At 43.5% G+C, this 22,675-nt stretch overlaps 1 protein-coding gene across 5 annotated transcripts in view; it reads left to right on the forward strand.

Annotated features, from left to right (window-relative positions):
- LOC306943325 (partitioning defective 3 homolog) overlaps window positions 1–22,675 on the forward strand; it is a 276,695-nt gene that overhangs the window by 53,804 nt on the left and 200,216 nt on the right. The gene's annotated exons all lie outside the window — the stretch shown is intronic.

The following is a 22,675-nucleotide window of genomic DNA, read 5'->3' on the forward strand; positions in this document are numbered from 1 at the left end:
GTATTTCAACTTTTTTCAAATTAAATCATGAACACAGCATCCAATTGCTGTGAAATTTTGCATGTATGCGCGCTCACACACATTCAGTCTATTGTCTCAGTCACTGCTATAACTACAGTAAATCACTTAAAAATATATTATGAAGAAGACTATTGACATTAAAAACAAATGATGAATTAAGGAACCCCAATAAAATATTTGAAAGTAGAACAATTAAATTTGAAGTGAAACATGTCTAAGCATGTCTTCTTTTCAAAATCTTTTTATGTTCGTTTTATAACAGTATGGGTGTCAAGTCACAGGTTCATAGAAAAAATAAAATCAGATTTTAGTATCAGTGACTGAGGTAAACAAACATACTGTATGAATCACAGAGATCGTGGGCAGACATAATGAAAATACATGTTATTGTGCAAAACATGTCCCTTCAAGACGGAAAACATTTTCTCCCCTTCAAGTCCCAATTTAGTAAAGCCAATTCCCAATTCCCCAGCCTTCTAAGCATGTCTAAACATGTCTAAGCAAACATTTTCATATCGTAAGTGAGGCCATGGTCAACCTTATGCTAATGTTCCTGGCCACGGCTTACACAGCTGTCACTTTGCTTTGTTTCTCTCTATAGCTAGTCTACAGTATATGACTTTACAAATTGTGTAGCCTAACAGAAATTTGGTATGAGAGATGCTATTCTTGTTTAAGAGCCCCAATAAACCATTTGAAAATAGAATAATTAAATTCCAAATACTGTCTCCATTTTAATTTGTAATTAGTTAAATGACTTGGTTTATGCATGCTTTTTTATTGAAGAGATGAACAAGAAATGTAACATTTATAAAATATCAGTGAATAACAATAACAACTAATGCGTCAAAAAATAATAATATAATAAAATAATAAAAAAAAGTTTTAAAAACATTTTATTTTTATTTATTTTTTCAAAAATAGCTAAATTTAAATGGGTAACCAGCATGAAATTTCACCTGTCTTGTTTTCACTTGCTGCTTCCAGACACCTGAATATCAGGGACCAGTTTCTGAGAAGTTATATAACATCATTATTATTATTAATGTCTTAATATGTGAGTGCAGTTCGCATATTGCAGGTATGTGTCATCTCATGTGTGCGAGAGCGAGAGAGGGCGAGAGAGAGTGAGAGACAGACAGACAAGTTTTGTTAGAATCATCTCCTAAACATTCCAAACATTCCATTCAATCAGCGCTTTTTGTTCTCACAGCAGTGTCCTTGTTAGAGGTAGTGTTAATTTACTGTTTTAAACCATGTCGTGGGGTGGGCCGGGCCGCATCGGAACTTTGCGGCCTGCGGATGGCCAGTTTGACACCCCTGGTTTAGACCATAAACGACTGCATATTTGGTCCATTGATTCACCTATGGTCAGACCCTAACAGTGGAGGTAAGGTCAGGAATAAGCATCAGTCAGTCACACAGGACCAGTGAACTTGACCATGAGACAGCAAACTGCTCCCTTGTGTTTACATCTTAACGCTGTCTCTGAATAGCAGGCTGACTGTGGCGCCATCAGGACAGATGGCTTAGGACAGCCTCTTATCCACTGTGACTCACCCACACTCTTCTGGCACTGTGTGTGTGTGTGTGTGTGTGTGTGTGTGTGTGTGTGTGTGTGTGTGTGTGTGTGTGTGTGTGTGTGTGTGTGTGTGTGTGTGTGTGTGTGTGTGTGTGTGTGTGTGTGTGTGTGTGTGTGTGTGTGTGTGTGTGTGTGTGTGTGTGTGTGTGTGTGTGAGATCATGTAAGCCTTGCATGTGTGTAGATACAGTATGAATTGTGTGTGTGTCTATGCATCCTGATTCCTGAACTCTGCCCTCTGTGAAACATCCATCATAGTTACTGTTGTCTGAATTGAAATGGACAGCTTTATTTCTTTTATCCACCATTGGTGTCAATTAGATTAGAAGAACAGATTGCGTGTGAGAGATAATGATAGATGGATTGAATTGAGGAAATGGAGACATAGAAAGACGAACAAAGTGACATTCCTGCTGCATGTGACAGCTGCTACAGTTCTGACCTGTGTGTGTGTGTGTGTGTGTGTGTGTGTGTGTGTGTGTGTGTGTGTGTGTGTGTGTGTGTGTGTGTGTGTGTGTGTGTGTGTGTGTGTGTGTGTGTGTGTGTGTGTGTGTGTGTGTGTGTGTGTGTGTGTGTGTGTGTGTGTGTGTGTGTGTGTGTGTGTGTGTGTGTGTGTGTGTGTGTGTGTGTGTGTGTGTGTGTGTAAACGACAGAGAATGACATAAATATCAGAAAGAGAGATGCCAGGGACAGATGGTGTGTGTGTGTGTGTGTGTGTCAGTCAGATATGGACATAAAGACACACACACGCATGCATTTCCTTGCTCACTTTAGCTTTTTTCTGCCACTCATTGACTAATCCTTTGCTCATATATACACACACACACACACACACACACACACACACACACACACACACACACACACACACACACACACACACACACACACACACACACACACACACCATCATCTGTGATCACTTGGTGTATGATGGTTCTCCTGCGGGGTCCTTATTGTGGGTCCTCAGATAACTGAAAAGTCCAATTCTGGTACCACACACTTTTGTGCAGTGTGGGCATTGGTATGAAGTCTCTCCTTTCGTTGCTGTCGTTTGACTGTGGCAGCCTGGCGGAGATTGCGTTCGTGGAATATGGCTCCCTCATGTAAAGCATTCCTCCATGCGCTTCTGTTTTGAGCAAGGTCTTCCCAGCTATGTGAAATTGCTTGAGGTTGATCCTGATGTTGTCCTTGAATGGCTTTTTCTGACCTCCGGAGCTCTCTGACCAGTCGCTAGCTCTGAGTAGAGTTTAGGACGGCGAGTGTCTGACATTCACACAACATGCCCTGTCCATCTGAGCTGGTGTTTTAAGATGATGGTGCTGCCAATGCTGTTTGCCTCCTCAAGCACACTTGTGACATTTGTGTGCCTCTAGTTCCATTTGTTGTGCAGATTTTTACACAGGCACCTCTGTTGGTAGGACTCCAGGGCTCTTATGTGTCTGCTGTAGGTGGTCCATGTCTCTGCACCATATAGGAGCGTGGGCAGGATAACTGCCTCTTTGCCAGCAGGTCAGAGTTTTCGAAGACCCTTCTATGAAGCTTTGCAAAAGACCCACCCTCACAGCAGATGCGATGGTGTACTTCGCTGTCAATGTCTGCCCTTGGGGAGAGGTGGCTTACCCAGGTAGGGCTAGACAAAACAGGGAAGGGCGCACACCAGTGTTGGGGAGGTGCTGGCCTAAGGCAGTAAACAACGAAAAATAAGAAAAAGACGCACACTCATAGCCACGATGCTGTATATTTATTGACAAGAATCCAACGTTTCGTTGTGACAAGAATCAACGTTTTTGACCTAGGAGGTCTTCTTCAGGGAATTACCCAGGTAGGGGAATTGGTCCACGTTTTCAAGGACTACGTTGTTGATTGTTATTGTTGGTTGTGTTATATGGAGGAGTCTGGTGGTCTTTTTCACGTTCACGTTCATGGCCAATCCCAGGAGCTTGTATGCTCCGGCAAAAGCATCAATGCTCTGAAGATCTTTCTCTGTGTGGGCGACGATGACATTGTCCTCTGCACATTGCAGTTACACACACACACACACACACACACACACACACACACACACACACACACACACTCTTGTGCCTCCTTTTTCTCTCCGTCTCTTTCCATCTTCACATGCACATTCTTGCTCTGTTTCGTCATCTTCTCTATGCGTACACTACACTGTACGCAAGCACAAACACTGTGTTGCGAGCACACACACATCCTGACATATCCTAGGTGTTTGGTGACAGGCTCTCCTGCTGTGAAGTCATATAACCCTACTGTGTGTGTGTGTGTGTGTGTGTGTGTGTGTGTGTGTGTGTGTGTGTGTGTGTGTGTGTGTGTGTGTGTGTGTGTGTGTGTGTGTGTGTGTGTGTGTGTGTGTGTGTGTGTGTGTGTGTGTGTGTGTGTCAATGATCTCACATAGAAGTGTGCAAATGCATACAATAGATGAAAGAAGAAAAGTATGCAAAATGTGTCAGACCAAGTGTGAGTGGTATGGACAGTAGTGTGTGTGCGACTGCGTTTGCGTCCGTGTGTCTCAGCTGTGTCCACCACTCCTCCATCACTGTCTGCATCTGTCAGTCTGGTGCCCGGAGTTATGGTAAACACTCGGGGGGGAGGGAGGGAGAGTCATTTTATTATGGAATAGATCTTAAAGGAGAATTCCATACTAAAAGGTTTTCTTACCTTTCTTTGTAGTTGTTACGTCCCCACCAAAGAGGTCCAGGTTTTGTGCAAAAGCTCCTTATTGGCTATTTCCCCTACCATAAGCCCTAAATTAATTGCATTGAATTGAATGGGAATTGAATGGGGCTATGGGGTGTTGTGCTAATTCGCTTATTTCCATCGCTCAAAATTATAATTTTTTTGTATATATCCTCTCTTCATAATGTAAATAATATCCCAAGCGGCACACTTTACTACTTATTTCGATGGAAATAAGCAAATTAGCACAACACCCTATAGCCCCATTCAATTCCCATTCAATGTAATTCATTGAGGGCTTATGGTAGGGGAAATAGCCAATAAGGAGCTTTTGCACAAAAAAACACCTGGACCTCTTTGGTGGGGACGTAACGACTACAAAGAAAGGTAAGAAAGGTAAGAAAGACTTCTAGCATGGAATTCTCCTTTAATGAGTGTTTTGTGAGTGTTTGAGTGGTTTTGTGGGTGGTTTTGTTCCACGCTTAATGGTCCGACACATTTTGTGTGTGCGTGCGTGCGTGCGTGTACATTCCCGTGTCTCCTCATCCTCATTAAGCTGCCAGAGCTGTATATAGCTGTGGTTACTCTCTAGCGGTGACAGACAGACACAGAGATAGACAGACAGGTGGGGCCAAGAGGTTAAATAAGCCTCGAGGACAGGAGATTGCTCCAGACTAGTCTCCTGTTCTGTCCTTAACGTCTCAGCATCAGAAAGCATTTCAGTATGTTAAGATAGACAGATGGACCTTTATTGAGCCCTGTGGGGGAATGCGGGTGATGCAGTAAGCCTACAACGCAGTATAGGTACGGGTCAGATTAGAGAAATAAGATACATGTATACAAATGAAAACAGACTCATGTAAAGCGAGGGGCATCTCACTTCTTTAAACATACTGTAGTACCCGGCCTAAACAAATCCATAGCCTTGGCTGCCATATGAAGTCATGTGGCGTGCTGTTTTTTTTTTACGTCATAAGTCCATAGACTCGGCTGCCATTAATGTTTCTACAATTGTATTATTATATAAAATTATTCCCAAAAGCCAGATGTTGGAAGGGATAGCTCCCCTCAAATATATATAATAAAATCACACTCGTGTGAAGTGAGGGGTGCCTTTCATCACAATGATGACATCTGATGTCCAATCATATGAGTTTATTCCGTGTTCAAACGGACGGACGGACGGACGGACGGACGGACGGACGGACGGACGGACGGACGGACGGACGGACGGACGGACGGACGGACGGACGGACAGACAGAGCTTTGCATTGGAGTGTCTGCAGTCTGCACCGCTCAAATAATAAATACATTTAATTTTGAACTAGGCAATTGACGACTGGATGAACATAATGACAAAGTATATTCTACTACTCTCGCATCGCGTCATTGTATCATCTTTCAATAAATATATGAGCATTCTCTCAGTCACTCTGTGGCTCATGCAACCTGGAAAGTGACAGACCAAACTTGGCGTGTGTCTCTCGTATGATCTCCGAGGTGTGCAGTGCTGAATGGCAATTCAGATGGACGTGAAACGGTTTCAGAGAACCCAAAAAACATGAATATAGATCTGTATTCTGTATCTGTCGGCCCACGGGTCTGAGCAAGACAGTACACAGAGTCTCTTGTGTGTTCGGGAGATTGCATCATGAGTTGGCGGAGCGTCACTTCAAGTTGGTGCCTCTAAGCCAGTATAAATTAGATGATTTGAGTGTTTTCAACCATTAGGTTACTTATCAAGACCATATAAAGGAGCCAGTAGGCTTTACTGGTCTTGATGAGTAACCTGGTGATTATGGGTTGATGGCATTTAAAGAGTGTATATAAATCCTAACCCGACCCATGACTTGCATCGCTTCTGACATCCATGGTACCGTCTTAGTAGCTATAATGTACCTCGGTATATCTGGTAAATATGGACATGCATAGTACATACTATATCTATGGCTCATTTTAGAGTGTTTGGCCATGAATAAATAGTATGAGTAAATATAAAGTAAGTCTGTAACATGCCCCCAGGCCCCCCACCCAGCCTCCTTCATTGAGTGTACTGTATATAAGATGACCTCATTTATTCCAACCCCTACCCCTCTCTCCCTCCCATTCCCTTTCTGTCTGACCTCCCCATTTCTACTTCTCCCTTTCCTCTCTCTCTCTCTCTCTCTCGCTCTCTCTCTGCTAATAAGAACAAGATGGCTATATTACTGTAGACGGGGCTCTAGCCTCACGGAAACTTCCACAATCCAGGCGAAACCTCTCAGAGGGGCAGACAGAGGGATCTTAGACAGACACTTTGTGTGTGTGTGTGTGTGTGTGTGTGTGTGTGTGTGTGTGTGTGTGTGATCGTGTTCATGTACAGAGAATTACATACTTCTAAAACTCAAGGGTCTTGGACACAAAGACTGTGTGTGCGTGTCCGTGTGCGTGAGCTACTTGAGTTCGGCTGACACTGGGACTACACCAGACGCATCCGTGCGCGGAATTTACTGTGGGCGTACCATGCTTTTGGAAAGTTCCAAAGCCTCCAATTGATGTTGCTATTCAACCCGATGACAGTAATGCATTACTTGTGATTATGAAATGACAGGAGGGCTGTTTATAATACATTCTGACTCCATAAGTGTGATTTATTACGATGAATTGTTTTATTATCAAACAATTAACAAGTGAAGCCTATCCATGAACTGCTGATTCTCGAGTCCTACAACATTTAACCCTAACCGTAACCCTAACTTGTGTGCGCAGTTGTGTTCCCACTTCCTGGTGTACATGGTTCTGTATAGTCGTTCTCAAACCTTTTCATGTCAAGGACCCCCAAATTGATATGTATTTGGCCATGGAACAAAAAGGTTTTCTGCCAGGGACCCCTAGAAGAGAAGATTTTCCAATATGTTCAAGATTTAAAAATAATATTCAAAAATAGATGTACAAGCTCACAGCATGGCACAAAGAGACACGCTCTGAGCTTGTACATGTGCTATTTCCTTTTTTTTAAAGGAGTCGAACCCGTGGCACGCCGCCCGGCCGGTTTGGCAGGCTAGGTGCCCACTGCCCAGACGGTTGAGCTACCCGTCCGGACCCATGTGCTATTTTTTAACAGACAAATTTAGCTTGGGTCCACCTGGAACCCCCCGCATGGACCCCTGGGAGTCCCACCGTGGTAGCAGATAGAATTTACACACGATCATATTTTTGAAAAGCCACGTATAAAACACGTTGGTGTAGCTCTGGCTTGAACGCGTCAATGAAGCCGTGTGTTGGTGGTGCACAGCCCTTAAAACACTGATCTTTCATTATGCCTCCCCCAGACATTCTGGGGCTAACTTCTGACTTGCAAATTATGCCATTAGTCACATTTAGAAGTCATGTGCAGAGTGTTCGCCCAAACAAGCCCCGCGCTTCAGGTTCTCATGTGTGAGAATTAGTATTGGTGGAAATCAATCTTGAAAACGACGTCACGCACACCCCGAAACGCGTCAAAAATGTTTACGGGTCTTTGAGAAGCTATTTAAAATGGTGAAGTGTCATTTGTGTTGCGGTGGATGTCTTTGCGTTTGAACAGGTCACCTCTTGTGCTCGGCAGACAGTGGCACTAGTCACCCCTGCTGATGAATGTAAGGCCTTTTGGGAGGTTTCTCCTCATCTCCCGGTGCCTCATGGGTAAACTCTGTGTGTGACAGTGGTCCTTGTTGGCCCTGGTTGCTATGACACCTGTGGTGTTCATGCATGCACACGCACACACACACACACACACACACACACACACACACACACACACACACACACACGGTGTGTGTTGTGGATACTGTATGTGTGTGCCTGTCTGCCTGTACATTGATGCATAGTTGATCTTAACCTTTGACCATCACATTTCGATGTAGTTCCATAGCATTGTGTTGTGAATGATTTTACGATGATACAGTGTATTGAGTGGACAGAGTGACATACAGTACACATACACAGCCTCATTATTACAATAGTTTTGCAGCTCAACTGTGTGCATCGGTGGCTTCCAATCAATATCACGACTATTTAAAACGTTTTACCTCAATTATACGATTAACATTTTTTATATTGGAAAATGCAGGTCTACGAGCTCAAACAGTTGAGCTTGTAAATCTGCTATTTTCTGTATTTTTGCACGCCACCTATTGTACAACTAAGTATACATAGGGCTTAAGTGGTCAATCCGACATGTCGTCCAAAACTGTTACTTTTCAGGATTCAAATTCAAAAGAGTACACAGATCTACAAGCTGAAAACGCGTCGCTTCATGTCCACATTTTGATCTTGTAGATCTGCTACTTTTGGTGCTGTTTTGTGACGATAGATAGGTGGTTTCTGCTCGACATCAAAGATATATTTACTGCATGCTAATTTGATAATGTTAACGTTTATTTAGCTACAATATTTGTTCTACTAGTTGACCTCATGTCACACCCTCAGAACCAGCGTGACGGTAAACGGTAACAGTCACACAGGTGATCAGAGAGCTCAGAGAACACATTCATAAAATCTGGGAATAAATTCTGTAGTACCTTACCAATGTGTTTGTAAAGGTGTGTAGTAGTAACACATCTAACAAAGATTGAAATTCAGTTTCCCTAGGACAATCTGTGACAGCTGCTGAAAGTTGGGGTACCATTAACAAACTATATGCAGGCAAAATGTCATTCTACTTTAAGTAACATATGAGAGGTCAGACTAGGGTTTTTTCCATGATTCTGAATCCAACACTCCTTGGGCTAAAAACGGCCATAGCCACTTTTCCAAATGACCTCATCACATTTGTTTCCTAGGGAAACACCTCTTTCTGAGATGTGTTACAAACGCATTCATGAAGAAATGTATTGGTAAGGAATTTCTGCTGTAACCAGATTGGACATTGTTCTGATAATATTCCCTTACCATGACAGACAGACAGACAGACAGACAGACAGACAGACAGACAGACAGACAGACAGTGAACACAAGGAGGGGGAGGGGAGAAGGAGAGAAAGCTAGAGAGTACAGCAGGTCAGCTGTGACCACACAACCTTACATGGACACGAACCGGAGACGACACCACAACTGACCCCAAGTCTCTCCATCTGCCATGGGGAGGATTCCAGAAGTGGGAATTCCTTATTTTTCTATCTTTATTCTAACCACTAAAGTCTCAGTTATACTTAGTTTTCCTGAGTCGTGCTCAGTAAAATAGCAGATATGCAAGCTCATATTCGTGACGCGTTGTGAGCTTGCATATCTGCTATTTACGGCACGCAACACCAACTCATGCTTAACCCATTAAGACCTAGAACACATCTGTGTCACCTTAGCCTTTAACCACTTTAACCATTATTTTATTATTATTTATTATTATTTAACCATTACCATGATACACAAGCTGATAGCACGGCACCGAGTGCCACACTATGAGCTTTGTATATCTGCTATTTTAAAAAAATCGTGTGCAAATCTTTGAATACATATATTTTTAAAGCGAACATCTGTAACTCAAATCTTTGAATACATGTATTTTGAAAGCGAACATCTGTAACTCAAATCTTTGCTTCTGGGGGTCCCTGGAACAAAACATTTTGAGATGGGGGTCGGCCACCAAATATATATAATTGTGGGGCTCTTTGACATGAAAAGGTTTGAGAACCACGTACGTAGACAGTAGACACATAGGTTCAGAAAACTGATTTAGAAGCCTTTTATTTTAGAATGGGTTAAGTCGCATTGAATTAAAGTCTATCTTTTCCAAGGGAGACGTGGGTAGTTAATAAATAGAAGGCCGTGGGGGGGGGGGGGGGGGGGTGGTGTGTGTGTGTGTGTGTGTGTGTGTGTGTGTGTGTGTGTGTGTGTGTGTGTGTGTGTGTGTGTGTGTGTGTGTGTGTGTGTGTGTGTGTGTGTGTGTGTGTGTGTGTGTGTGTGTGTGTGTGTGTGTGTGTGTGTGTGTGTGTGTGTGTGTGTGTGTGTGTGTGTGTGTGTGTGTGAGTGTGTGTGCACATTGTTTGTGAGTTCTTTTGACTTTCCGGAGCATTCGTTATAGTCCCAGCAACGACACCTGTGTGGGCATGTGTAACAAAGACAGAGAGATGTCTTCAGAACTGTTCTGCTGTGCTGGGGGAAAAAAATAATGGTTGTAACTTTACCTGCCTGACGGTGTTCATGATATCGCCGATGTTGGCTGAAAACCTCGTATGTCGAAAACGCTCCCTTGTTTTATCGCTATTATAAAGAATATAGCCGATCCACAAGCTCTCAGTGCGACACGTTGTGAGCTTGTAGATCTGCTATTTTCACTACTTTTGTGTGAACACTTGTGGGATAAATAAAGTAAGGCATTTATTTACAAACAATATATAAAAAATGTGTAAATGTGAGGTTTGTGCCCAACAGTGATGATAATGCTTTGTGCTGTTGCAATATGTGCTCTCTGCATGGCTGGGCTTTAGACACTGCTGTTTAACCACATTTAAATTTATGCCTAAGTCATGGATATTTTAAACCTTGGGAAACCAGGTGGATTAGAATGCCTGGAAAACTAGCAACAGTCAGTCTGGGCCTCAAGGCTTAGACCTGACAACCACTGATGGCTTGAGTACGGAGGAATGCTGCTACCCTCTGTTGGCGGTGTGGTGTCAATGCAGCACAAAGTGCTCCTCCAAATAATCTCTGAAAATGCTTGACTCTGAATAATCACTTTGTTATGTGTGCTAAAGAAAATGCCCACTAGCCAACCGTTCTACTCATTGTTGTGAGTCGACGTGGCTTCACAAAGTCCATGTAGCATCATGACAGTACGTACGTAATTTGAGAGTTGTGACTCCTAGATTGGGCTGTTACTTTGCTGATAACCAGAGTTGCTGGGAAAAAACTGTTATGTCGCGGGAAAGGAGGCTAGAAATGTCATGTATAATTGTGCTACAAACACACTGTATACCACACTGAACCATTTAAAAAGATATTCTTAGTGAAACGGGCCTGAGTTGTGACAGTACTTCACTCTACATCAAATCTCTTCAAAATAGCCGATCGTCAAGCTTGCGTAGATTAAACCCCATTTATTCTCCTTATCTGCTATTTCGAACAGACAGAATGAACAGGAGAATGCTGTACTGTTCCTAACACTCACCCTTAGTTTTGATTGTATGGGTCAATCGTGGGGTACAGTACACACACACACACACGCGCGCACGCACGCGCGCACACACACACACACACACACACACACAGTCACACACAGTCACACACACACACACACACACACACAGTCACACACAGTCACACACAGTCGCACACACACAGTCACACACGCACGCACACAGTCACACACGCACACACACACAGTCACACACGCACGCACACACACACAGTCACACACGCACACACACAGTCACACACGCACACACACACAGTCCACACACACACACACACACACACACAAGCTCACATGAAGTGCACTTGAAGTGCACTGGAAATAATTGCAGTTGTTGCTTTGGGCAAATCAAAACGCAAGTTATTACGTAGTCTTTTTGAAGATTTCATCACAGTGATTGTTCACTTTTTGCTCCTTTTCCCTCTAGAGTGCAAGTAGGCTACAGTATACACATAGTGAACTCCAAATGAACCATGCTGTGCACTGTTTATAAATAGAATTTGAAGTATTCTTTGCATTGTTACCTGTATAGATGAAAGAGACAAGAGAGTAAGATAGCAAAATCTGACATAGCCTGGCCGTGACTTGGATTTGAAAACATGGCGTCTCAAATGGGATGTATTAGGCCTAATTTATTCTTTTATTCTTTATTTCTACAATGTAGATTTGGCTATTTGAACTATTTAAAAATAGTACAAAAATGCATAACCAGTTTAGGCGTAAGGGTTAAGGTAGCGCGTAAGATGGGGCCCTAAGTATATTTTTGATGCCAATACTTTGTACTGTTAACTTAAGGCCTATTCATAGTTTTCGGTGAAGAGGTGACCACCAAAACGGTAGATGTGTTGTGTGAGTGGTGACCACCGCGGCGTGACGTCATGTTGTAGTTTTTGGTGGTCATCTCATCACGGAAAACACGGACTATGAATAGGTCTTTTAGATGGGCTGTTCACACCAAGAGTGATAACTCCAGGGGGTCCCCAGTGCTCCCACATGACAGTGTCATCTCCAGATGACAGTGAAGTGAGTTTAAGTGATCAAGATCTCTCCACACGTCTTTATAATTACACCCGTAGAGGGCCCAGGATGTGTGGGGACGTTTAATGTACTTATTTTTTTAATGATATAAAACTTGATCGCTAAAATCTATTTTTTTTGACAGGGCCGTTGCTAGGCAACGCGGTGTGTGTGTGTGTGTGTGTGTGTGTGTGTGTGTGTGTGTGTGTGTGTGTGTGTGTGTGTGTGTGTGTGTGTGTGTGTGTGTGTGTGTGTGTGTGTGTGTGTGTGTGTGTGTGTGTGTGTGTGTGTGTGTGTGTGTGTGTGTGTGTGTGTGTGTGTGTGTGTGTGTTCATGTTCGTGTTCTATTGCGAGGCAGCAGAGGATGGCTGTCGGAAAAAAACACACTTTATTATAGGGACACACACACACACCTGGACGATACGCTATATGTCCATATAGAATATTCCCCACCAATTAAGGATGTTTTAAAACTTTTATATAACGTGCCTGCATGGCCCTGCATGTGGTCCCTGCAGGCTATTCGATGCAAGCTTCATCTATTCTTATATTCATTGATGAAAGTTACAGTTACACAACTGTTTTACAGCTGCAATCAATCAATCTATAAACGCTATGCTCCAATTGAGTCCCGACGTAGGCTACATGCGCCCCGATTAGGCCTATAGCCTAAAGTTCAACTCATAAGCTTGGATTGCTTTTGTTGCATGTGGCGCAGATAACATTTATGTAGCCTACAATATCACAGCGGATGAGATGCGTTGAATGATCACTTCTGTACCGTGGTACGAAGCACAGTAAGCTTTATGGCGGCTACATGTAGGCTATACCGTATTGTGTATCTGTTGTGTGTGCTGTGTTTGCGAGGAGCAGCAGGCTGTCGGGGAGAAAAACATCTTTAGGCTATTATTTATTAATGTGTTCTGTTAAATGTCCCTTAAATAGAAAGTCAGGAAATGACTATAATATTTAGGCTACAATCTAGTGATTCTAGTCTTACCAGCTATATAGTTTAATAGTTAATTAAATTCCGATGAGCCGATGGACAAAAACCTGTCCTCGGACAGCCTCTGCACAGCATAAAGAACTTGTAGCCCAATTGCCAACCAGGCAGTCCGTGTATAATATTTTTGTAGGCATATAGCCGCCCTAAAAGAACATCAAAAAGAAAAATATATGTCATATAAAGGTAAGGCTCACTTTACTGGCAAAATAGTGCCACCTACTGCTTAATTCATGAACTTATTTTCGCACTTAGAGATGGAAACGAGAGACAATGCGCATTTCTTTTTTCAACATAATAAACGCTTCCTTTTTTCGCAAAGGCTTAATGGAACCGCACCTTCTGTCTCTGGTTCTTAGCAGAGTGTTAGAGCTCATCGGTGTGGACGCGCAGATGATGTGAACGGCCCTGTACTCAAGTGACATTTTGAAAATCTAGGCCTTTTACTTGTAATGAAGTATTTCTACATTGTAGTATTGTGCCTTTTATTTAACTTTATTGCTGCCACTAGGTGGCAGCATACGCATACCTAAGGAATGCCACCCGTCCGCTCTAAGTCTACGATCCTTGTTTCCTTTCCGGGTTATTCAGGGAGGTGGGGGCTTTTGTTATGAGCACAGTGATCAGTCACGTTAGCTCAGACCCCTTAGCTATCATTACAAGTAGTTACATGTGCTTAGCAATGCGATACAAACTCACAAATGATTTACAATCACCCGATGCGCGACGGCTCACCATGGACAGCGCTCGAACCTTTTGAGATACAGCGCTTTGAAAATCCTGTTATAATGGAGGCCCAATGGAGCTGGTTTTAAAAATCCCATAGCTGGTGGGGACGGAGGCTCTCCATACTAACCGGAGCAATGCTAAAAGGTAAATTGACGGTCGCTGCTTTCATATATGGAGTATACGGTTGTCTACGAACATGCACGTAATTAGCACCAGTTTATAAACGTACATAGCAGCGAAAAAGTTAAGTAAAATATCTAATAGTAGTATATCTAATAATAGTTTTTTTTCGGTACCTTAAATGTACATGACTGTAGTCCTAAAGCATGTCTCTTATGTATGACAACTCTTTTCCTTCAACAAAACTACAGTCTCAAGTGTAACTACTGTATGTTTGTGTTGTCTGAAAATGTTATCTTATCTCTCTTGTCTAAGAACCGAACCATACGTAGTTATGTCTAAATATAATGACTCACAAAATAAATATGTTTTACCGCTTGTGGCTTTTCATTGTGATGTTTCACAAGTGGCTCCGGATGAGATTGACTGCATTGTAATTGTATTGGAGGTGTTTAGTAGCTGACCTCAGTTAAACTGTGTTTCAGATCAGTCACCCACTTCATAGTCCATCAACACCTGCTGATACTCACTAGACTAGAGTGACTGGTCACTGGAGCATTATTTAGACTTCACCACAAGAGGTCTCTCATGCTCCATGAGACCTTCTGAGAGAAAGACACACACACACACACACACACACACACGTCACACACACACACGCTTTCGTACTCTCTGGTTCTCTCTCGCTGTCTGTCTCTGTCTCTGTCTGTCTATGTCTCTCTCTCTCTCTCTCTCTCTCTCTCTCTCTCTCTCTCTCTCTCTCTCTCTCTCTCTCTCTCTCTCTCTCTCTCTCTCTCTCTCTCTCTCTCTCTCTCTCTCTCTCTCTCTGCCAGAGGGGTTCCCAACGCAGTAACTCAGCCAGCCAGCTGTGGTCTGTGGGAAGAGCCTGCCCAGGGAGGAAGTGGTGTGTGTGTGTGTGTGTGTGTGTGTGTGTGTGTGTGTGTGCGCGTATGCGTGTGCGTGTTTGTGTGTGTGGAGAACATGTACACTACAGAGAAGGCAAAATGATAGAGGGACTGAGATGGGGGAGAGCAAAGTAGCTTTTTTGAGCGTGTGTGTGGGTGTGCGCGCGATGCGCACGTGTGGCAAACATGTACCCAGCCACCGTGACATGTTCACACGCCCCCTCTCCTTCCACCAAACAGGCTGTTATGTCTGCACCATCTGTAAATGTGATATTTATGGCCCACAGTCGCACGGCTGATTCCCACGCAGCCCGGCGTCCTCGTGTTCTGTTCTTATACCTATCAACTTCTTTTTACCGCAGTCTTCTGCTGCAATGCTGACTCTCTCTCTCTCTCTCTCTCTCTCTCTCTCTCTCTCTCTCTCTCTCTCTCTGTACACTCTGTCTGTCTGCACCCCACAACAAATGATTTAGACCAGGGCTGACCGACTGTAGCTGCTGTCTAATAACCCCCTGGAGCGGCAGACACACGTCTGACCACAGAGCCATTAGTTGATCATTCCCAGGCCTTCCCATCTGCTGTGCTGTTGGATATTGTCGCTGTCGGGCAGAAACCTCGTGTATACACTATTTCAACTTTCCGTGAATGAGTGCCCTATTTGTCGTATGACTATGGTAAATGGTGCATTTATATATATTTATATATAGCGCTTTTTATCCAAGGTGCTTTAGATAGATTGTGCATTACATTCACCCATTCACACACACCGATGGCGGAGGAAACCATGCAAGGCACCAACCTGCTCATCGGGAGCAGTTAGGGGTTCAGCGTCTTGCTCAAGGACACTTCAACACTAATTCTGGGGGAGCCTGGAATCGAACTGCGGCTGGTCTACCGGCCACTCTACCCCTCGTACACTGCCGCACCATGCCACGCAAACCTAGCAAAAATAGACAGATCTACATAATAGAGCTGCTATTTTCGCTATATTACAAAACATTTTGAATTTGTGTGAAAGACGTTAAGTGTGCCTGTGGGTGTTATCAAAGTTTAACCAATGAAGTGTTAACGAGAGCTTGTGACTGAATAATAACTACAGCGGATCGGGTTCTTTTTCCCATTTCCTGAAAAGCTAGGGGTTTGGACATACAAGGTTTCCACCTGACAGACGAGGTGATTTAGCACACAGCTGAACTGTACCTTCGTGGAACCGTCCAAATTGGGCCCTTAAACGAACACTCTGGGTTTTACTGCGTTGGTGGAGAGGTCTAATATCTTCCCTGGCCTGAAACCCTCCCAAGGGGCTCCTTGTGGTCCATAGACCCCACCCTGAGAACTAATTGAGAACATTTCATGTTGAGGGGCGCTAGCCCCTCCTATGCACAGCTGTGTGTGATGTACTATATGATCATAAGAGCGCCCCTCACTTCACACAAGTGTGATTTAAAAAAAGATCTGCAGTGTGTGTAACGCTCTGACTTGTGAATTATGTTCTCTTTTTTGTGTTTTCATACCTTAATTGCGCTTCATATACAAACTTTCATGATTACGCTGAAGAGAAACTTGCTGTCAGTGGACAACTGGACACTAAGCAAAATGGAGGTTGAGAATGGTCGTTCTCAATCTCACCACAATATAGCTTTTTCATTGTTGTCTGTCAGAAACCTTGTATATCCATATTTAAATAATTATGTTTTTAATGTGCTACTTCATCATGCAAGATCTAATCTTGTAGATTAGCTATTTTCACAATAAATTTAAAATTCAAGGTTTCCACCCGACACAGTTATATTATTTTATTTATTTAGTGTTAATAATCTCACCACACATAGTACTGTATTTCCCCACATTCCTTGGTTGACCACTCGTGCAGTAACTGTGCCTGCCAAAAGGGGGCAGTGTTGTGGTGGCTAGGAGGACCCTTAGCAGGGCCATGGGAAGCTACCACTCACCTTCAGAACTCCAAAGGAAACGGCAGGAGAGAAGAGGAGGAGAATAGATAGAGGGAGAGGAGAAGGACGTGTAGAAGACATGTAGGAGAGCATAGGAAAGGAGGAGAATAGACAGAATAGATAGAGGGAGAGGAGAACGAAGTGTAGAAGACATGTAGGAGAGCATAGGAGAGGAGGAGGAGGTAGAAGAGGAGGAGAATAGACAGAATAGATGGAGGGAGAGGAGAAGGAAGTGTAGAAGACATGTAGGAGAGCATAGGAAAGGAGGAGGAGGTAGAAGAGGAGGAGAATAGACAGAATAGATAGAGGGAGAGGAGAAGGACGTGTAGAAGACATGTAGGAGAGCATAGGAAAGGAGGAGGAGGTAGAAGAGGAGGAGAATAGACAGAATAGATGGAGGGAAAGGAGAAGGAAGTGTAGAAGACATGTAGGAGAGCATAGGAGAGGAGGAGGAGGTAGAAGAGGAGGAGAATAGACAGAATAGATAGAGGGAGAGGAGAAGGACGTGTAGAAGACATGTAGGAGAGCATAGGAAAGGAGGAGGAGGTAGAAGAGGAGGAGAATAGACAGAATAGATGGAGGGAAAGGAGAAGGAAGTGTAGAAGACATGTAGGAGAGCATAGGAAAGGAGGAGGAGGTAGAAGAGGAGAACTGCATTCAAAGGCAGACGCTGGATGGGGCTTTACTGTGATTTATACTTTTTCATGATCCCGTATTCCCTGCGTTTTCATATTCCATATGCGTCGGTTTTTATCTCTTTTTATAATATTCTGCTTAATTAATTCATCATTATGTTCATATGTATGCACATTTTATTGCATTTTAATGTAAAAAATGAATAATGTTTGATTTGAGGGAAATGATGAGAATGAAAGGCGTGCGCGCACATGTACATGTGCGTGTGTTCAGGGGGCAGGCCTTAGACGAGTAGGGGAGATGGGAAGAAGACTGAGTAAGCCTGATTCATTGTGTTGTGTGCCGGTGGTGTGCTCCGTAAATAGCAGATCTACAAGCTCACAACCTGGGCCGCTGAGCTTGTAGATCTTCTATTTACGGCATTCATCACCAGCGTGCGATTAAGCATATGTCAGGCTTTAGAATAGGAGAAGAGGAGAGAGGAGTTGCCCAGAACGCTTTGGAGTGTTGCATCATGCACCCTCATGCACCCCGAGGTGCTCTTTGAGCACAACGAGACAACAGCTATTGTTGTGCAACTGGAGGCGGCTTTATTATGCCGCATGCATATGAAATATGAATGGAAGGAAATTAGGAATGCACATGTACCATTTGTGAGTGCTTGTGTGTGTGTGGTGTTTTTCCTTTAGATACTGTGCGTGTGTGCGTGCGTGCGTGTGCGTGCGTGTGTGCGCACGTGTATGTGAGTGTCTATGTGACAGAGACACCTTGTCATTGAATTCCAAACATAATTATCAGGAACCAATTAAAACAGGGCTTGAGTTCCGGGGGGGGGGGGGGGTATTTAAGATATTGCCTTCATCTTACATCATTTCATGTTCGTAACAATGTTCAACTATTCTCTGAGTGATATAGCATACTATGGCTCACACACACGCTCAAAAAAGGCTACTTTGCTCTCCCCCATCTCAGTCCCTCTATTATTTTGCCTTCTCTGTACTGTACATGTTCTACACACACACACACACACACACACACACACACCACTTCCTCCCTGGGCAGGCGCTTATGATATAGCATTTCCACCTGTGGAGATTAGTAGTGCATGTATGTTCTTCCCAAGTCTCTCAGATGTCTAGTTGATTAGGCATAGCAAAGGACATAATATTTGCACATCCACTTAGCTCAGATGCTGGTGCCTTACTTGGCAGTATCAGATGATATACTATTAATGGAGAAAGATCCTGCACACAGCTCTTGCTCTGTAACATCACATTTATGTAAACAGATGTTGGCCCGGGCCGCTGGCGTGGTGGTCTGGGCCGCTAGCGTGGTGGTCCGGGCCGCTGGCGTGGTGGTCCGGGCCCCTGGCTTTACTTTAAGAAACTAAATTATAAAGACAAAAATTGCAAAGTTCTGCAAGCTCTGCATTGATATTGAGGAATGATTAACATTGAATAAGATATCTTGGTTTGAAGTGAGCTTGTGGGCAGTTTTTCTTGATGTGATTTGAGTGCATTGATTCTCAGCAGTGAGGTTTGTAATAGTATACAGTGTATTTTTTACATTTGGAAATCTTTAGCAATGTCCTACTTTCAGCCACCATGCGCGCGCACACACACACACACACACACACACACACACACACACACACACACACACACACACACACACACACACACACACACACACACACACACACACACACACACTTCTTTGAGATGAAGACTTCCTCTGCGTATCCGTCTCAGGCTGGTATAGAAGCAGCATCTGTCTGGTCCATTAACCCATGGACCTTAAACCCACGACAAACTCATTGAACCCTCTCCTCCGCCTTGGCACACAGTGATCTACCCAAATCAACTTAGCCCTGCAGTAGCACTTTGTCATCTGGCATAATATCAGCCTCCTCTATCCTCCCATTGTCCTGGTCTACGCTGCGCTAACCTAAACAATCATCAAGTGCACCGGCTGTAGTACACAATTGTACACAATTATGGGCCCATAATTCAGCCCGGGAAGTGGAGTTGCGGAGGCCCTCTAGTTAAAAAAAAAAAAAAAAAAAAAAAAAAAAAACGGCTGGCCCAGACCGGCCTGGACTGGACCGGCCGTTCGGGAGTTGTCCCGAATTTCCCAATGGCCAGCACGTCTCTGGTAAGGGCTGTCCGCAGACTCCACACCAAGCACTATAACTATCAATATTAGAGAGTAGAAAAGAAAACACACCAAGGAAAACATTCTATGTCAAGTGGATGGCAGAGTCCACTCCTTTTTTTTAATAAGTGCCTTCATTAAAATCTGAGGCAGGTAAAAGAAGCCTTTCTTATTTTGGGCCTTGGTCGTGGAAGGATCTGCAGACCAGACTAAATTGGCCTCATTAATGATCTTATACGTTTTAAAGGGATTACCATGGACGTACTATATGTATGCTCCTGCTTGTGTATGCTATTTTTGAATTCGTAGCGGTTTTTATTTGTTTGAACCTCCTCCCTTTCAAATCGGCGTTGTGGCCTTGAATCATAGGCAACTTCGCCAGATGAGTCTGGCAGAGATAATGACATAAGCTTAGATGGATTATTATTATTTTTTTTACAATGACTAGCCTAGACATAGACTAATGTGTTTTCTTCAACGTCAAAACAGAACAGTGGCTACTGGCTATGTCTGGGAAAGACCTTTTCCCCACTGAATCCAGTACGCTACAGGCCAGGGTCTGGAGTAGTGATTCTTCTTTGGGTTGTAACTCTGAGAGCATACAAATGGACCCAAATGGACCCCCGTAACTCTCTGAGTTACGGGGGTCCTTGAAATGAAAACAAGTTTGAAAACCAATGGTCTAGTAGTGCTTTCTGAACAGATATTGACGTTATCTAGAACGCACCGGCAGAGAGCCTGTTAGACGTGATAGAGAGGACAGATATACTCAGTCAGTCAGCCAGTGGCTGACTGTGGTTCTCGGGGTGAGTACAGCACTGTACTGTAGGTCCACTCTCTCTCACTCTCTCTCTCTCCACATGGTACAGACATGGCTAATCAGTAGACAGCAGGCACCCTGGCATCCTGCTGGCACCCCCGGAGGCACTTAGATCTGAGTGTGCGTGTGTGCGTGTGCGTGCGTGCGTGTGTTTTCCTGGTCCTTGCAACTTGTCGCAAGATAAATGGTTGAGATTTGTGGAGTAATATAAGTGTGTGTGTGTGCCTGGGCTGTGGCTCAGCGGTCCAGGCACCTTGGCCGGTAGTCCGAGTCTGGCAGTGTGCCGTGGGTTCGACTACCGATCCCGACGGCCTTTACTGCATGTCACTCCCCCATTTCCTGTCAGCCTACTGTCTGTCCCTCTATAAAAAAATAAAGGCAGCAAAAAAATAAATAAATAAAAAATAATAACAATAATAAAAAAGTGTGTGTGTGTGTGTGTGTGTGTGTGTGTGTGTGTGTGTGAGAGACAGGCATGTATACCACTAGAATTTCGCGGGCCTTCGGCCCGCTCATCCTAACGCCATGCGATGCGTCGCAAATGGGAAGAAGGCAATGGCAAGCCATGATGTTTCCATTTATGCATTTGCTTGGAAAGCGCAAAGTTGCCAAGCTGGCTGAGTGGCCCTGTTTGGTTTTGTGTATGTGCGTATGAAAGCGAGCATGGCAAGGCGCAGGAACAGTATACTGTACTGTACTGTACTGTAAGTCTTTGTACTGTACTGTACTCATGTGTACTGTACTGTACTGTTCTCTGTACTGTTGTATTAGTGTTATTTTTTATTATTATTATTATTACATGGATTAATATTCTGATGTACTGTACTGTACTGTTCTCTGTACTGTTGATATTATAGTTAGTAGTGTTGTGTTATTATTTATTATTATTATTACATGGATTAATATTCTGATGTGAGCTTTCTTTCTGTACTGTACTCATGTGTACTGTAGTGTTCGCTGTATTGTTGATATTATTGTTGTTATTAGTGTAGTGTTGTTATTTATTATTATTATTATGATTGAAAGAGAGCATGGCAAGGCGCAGGAACAGTATACTGTACTGTACTGTACTCATGTGTACTGTACTGTTCTCTGTACTGTTATTAGTGTTGTGTTCTTATTTATTGTTATTATTATTATTACATGGATTAATATTCTGATGTACTGTACTGTTCTCTGTACTGTTGATATTATAGTTATTAGTGTTGTGTTATTATTTTTTATTATTATTATTATGACATGGAGTAATATTCTGATGTGAGCTTTCTTTCTGTACTGTACTCATGTGTTCTGTACTGTTCTGTACTGTTGTTATGATTAGTGTAGTGTTATGATTTGGTATTATTATTATTATTATTAGCGTTTTGTGGCGTGTGTGTGTGTGTGCGTGCCATTTCAGCTGCATCGCGAGGCGATCCAAAATCCCCCCCCCCCGCGCACGCACGCACACACCACACACACACACACACGTGTCTGCAGTGACACTGCGTTGTACACAGCTGTTCTATTTCATCCTAACACTGGACGCCAATCATCCAGTGTTAAGCAGTCATCCATGATTCATAGAACCATAGTTACATACGTGACTTACGTTTTGTGTTGCAGCGCGTTGTTGCAGCGTGTGCGTGTAGTGTTGTTGTTGTGATCCATATATGCGCCTCGGTTCGTCCCGATTGTACCACGCCAGGTGTCGACGCGGTCGTGTTTGCATGATTGTAACTGTGTATGTAATCGCGGCGCTCTCCATCGAAGTTAGAATCAGTGTAGAACCTGTGTTGTTGTTCTTCTTCTTCTTCTACTTTTGGTTTCCGGCAGGCTGTACACTGTGTGTGTGTGTGTGTGTGTGTGTGTGTGTGTGTGTGTGTGTGTGTGTGTGTGTGTGTGTGTGTG

This window comes from Electrona antarctica (genome assembly GCF_951216825.1).
Source record: "Electrona antarctica genome assembly, chromosome: 19".
Classification (NCBI taxonomy): domain Eukaryota; kingdom Metazoa; phylum Chordata; class Actinopteri; order Myctophiformes; family Myctophidae; genus Electrona; species Electrona antarctica.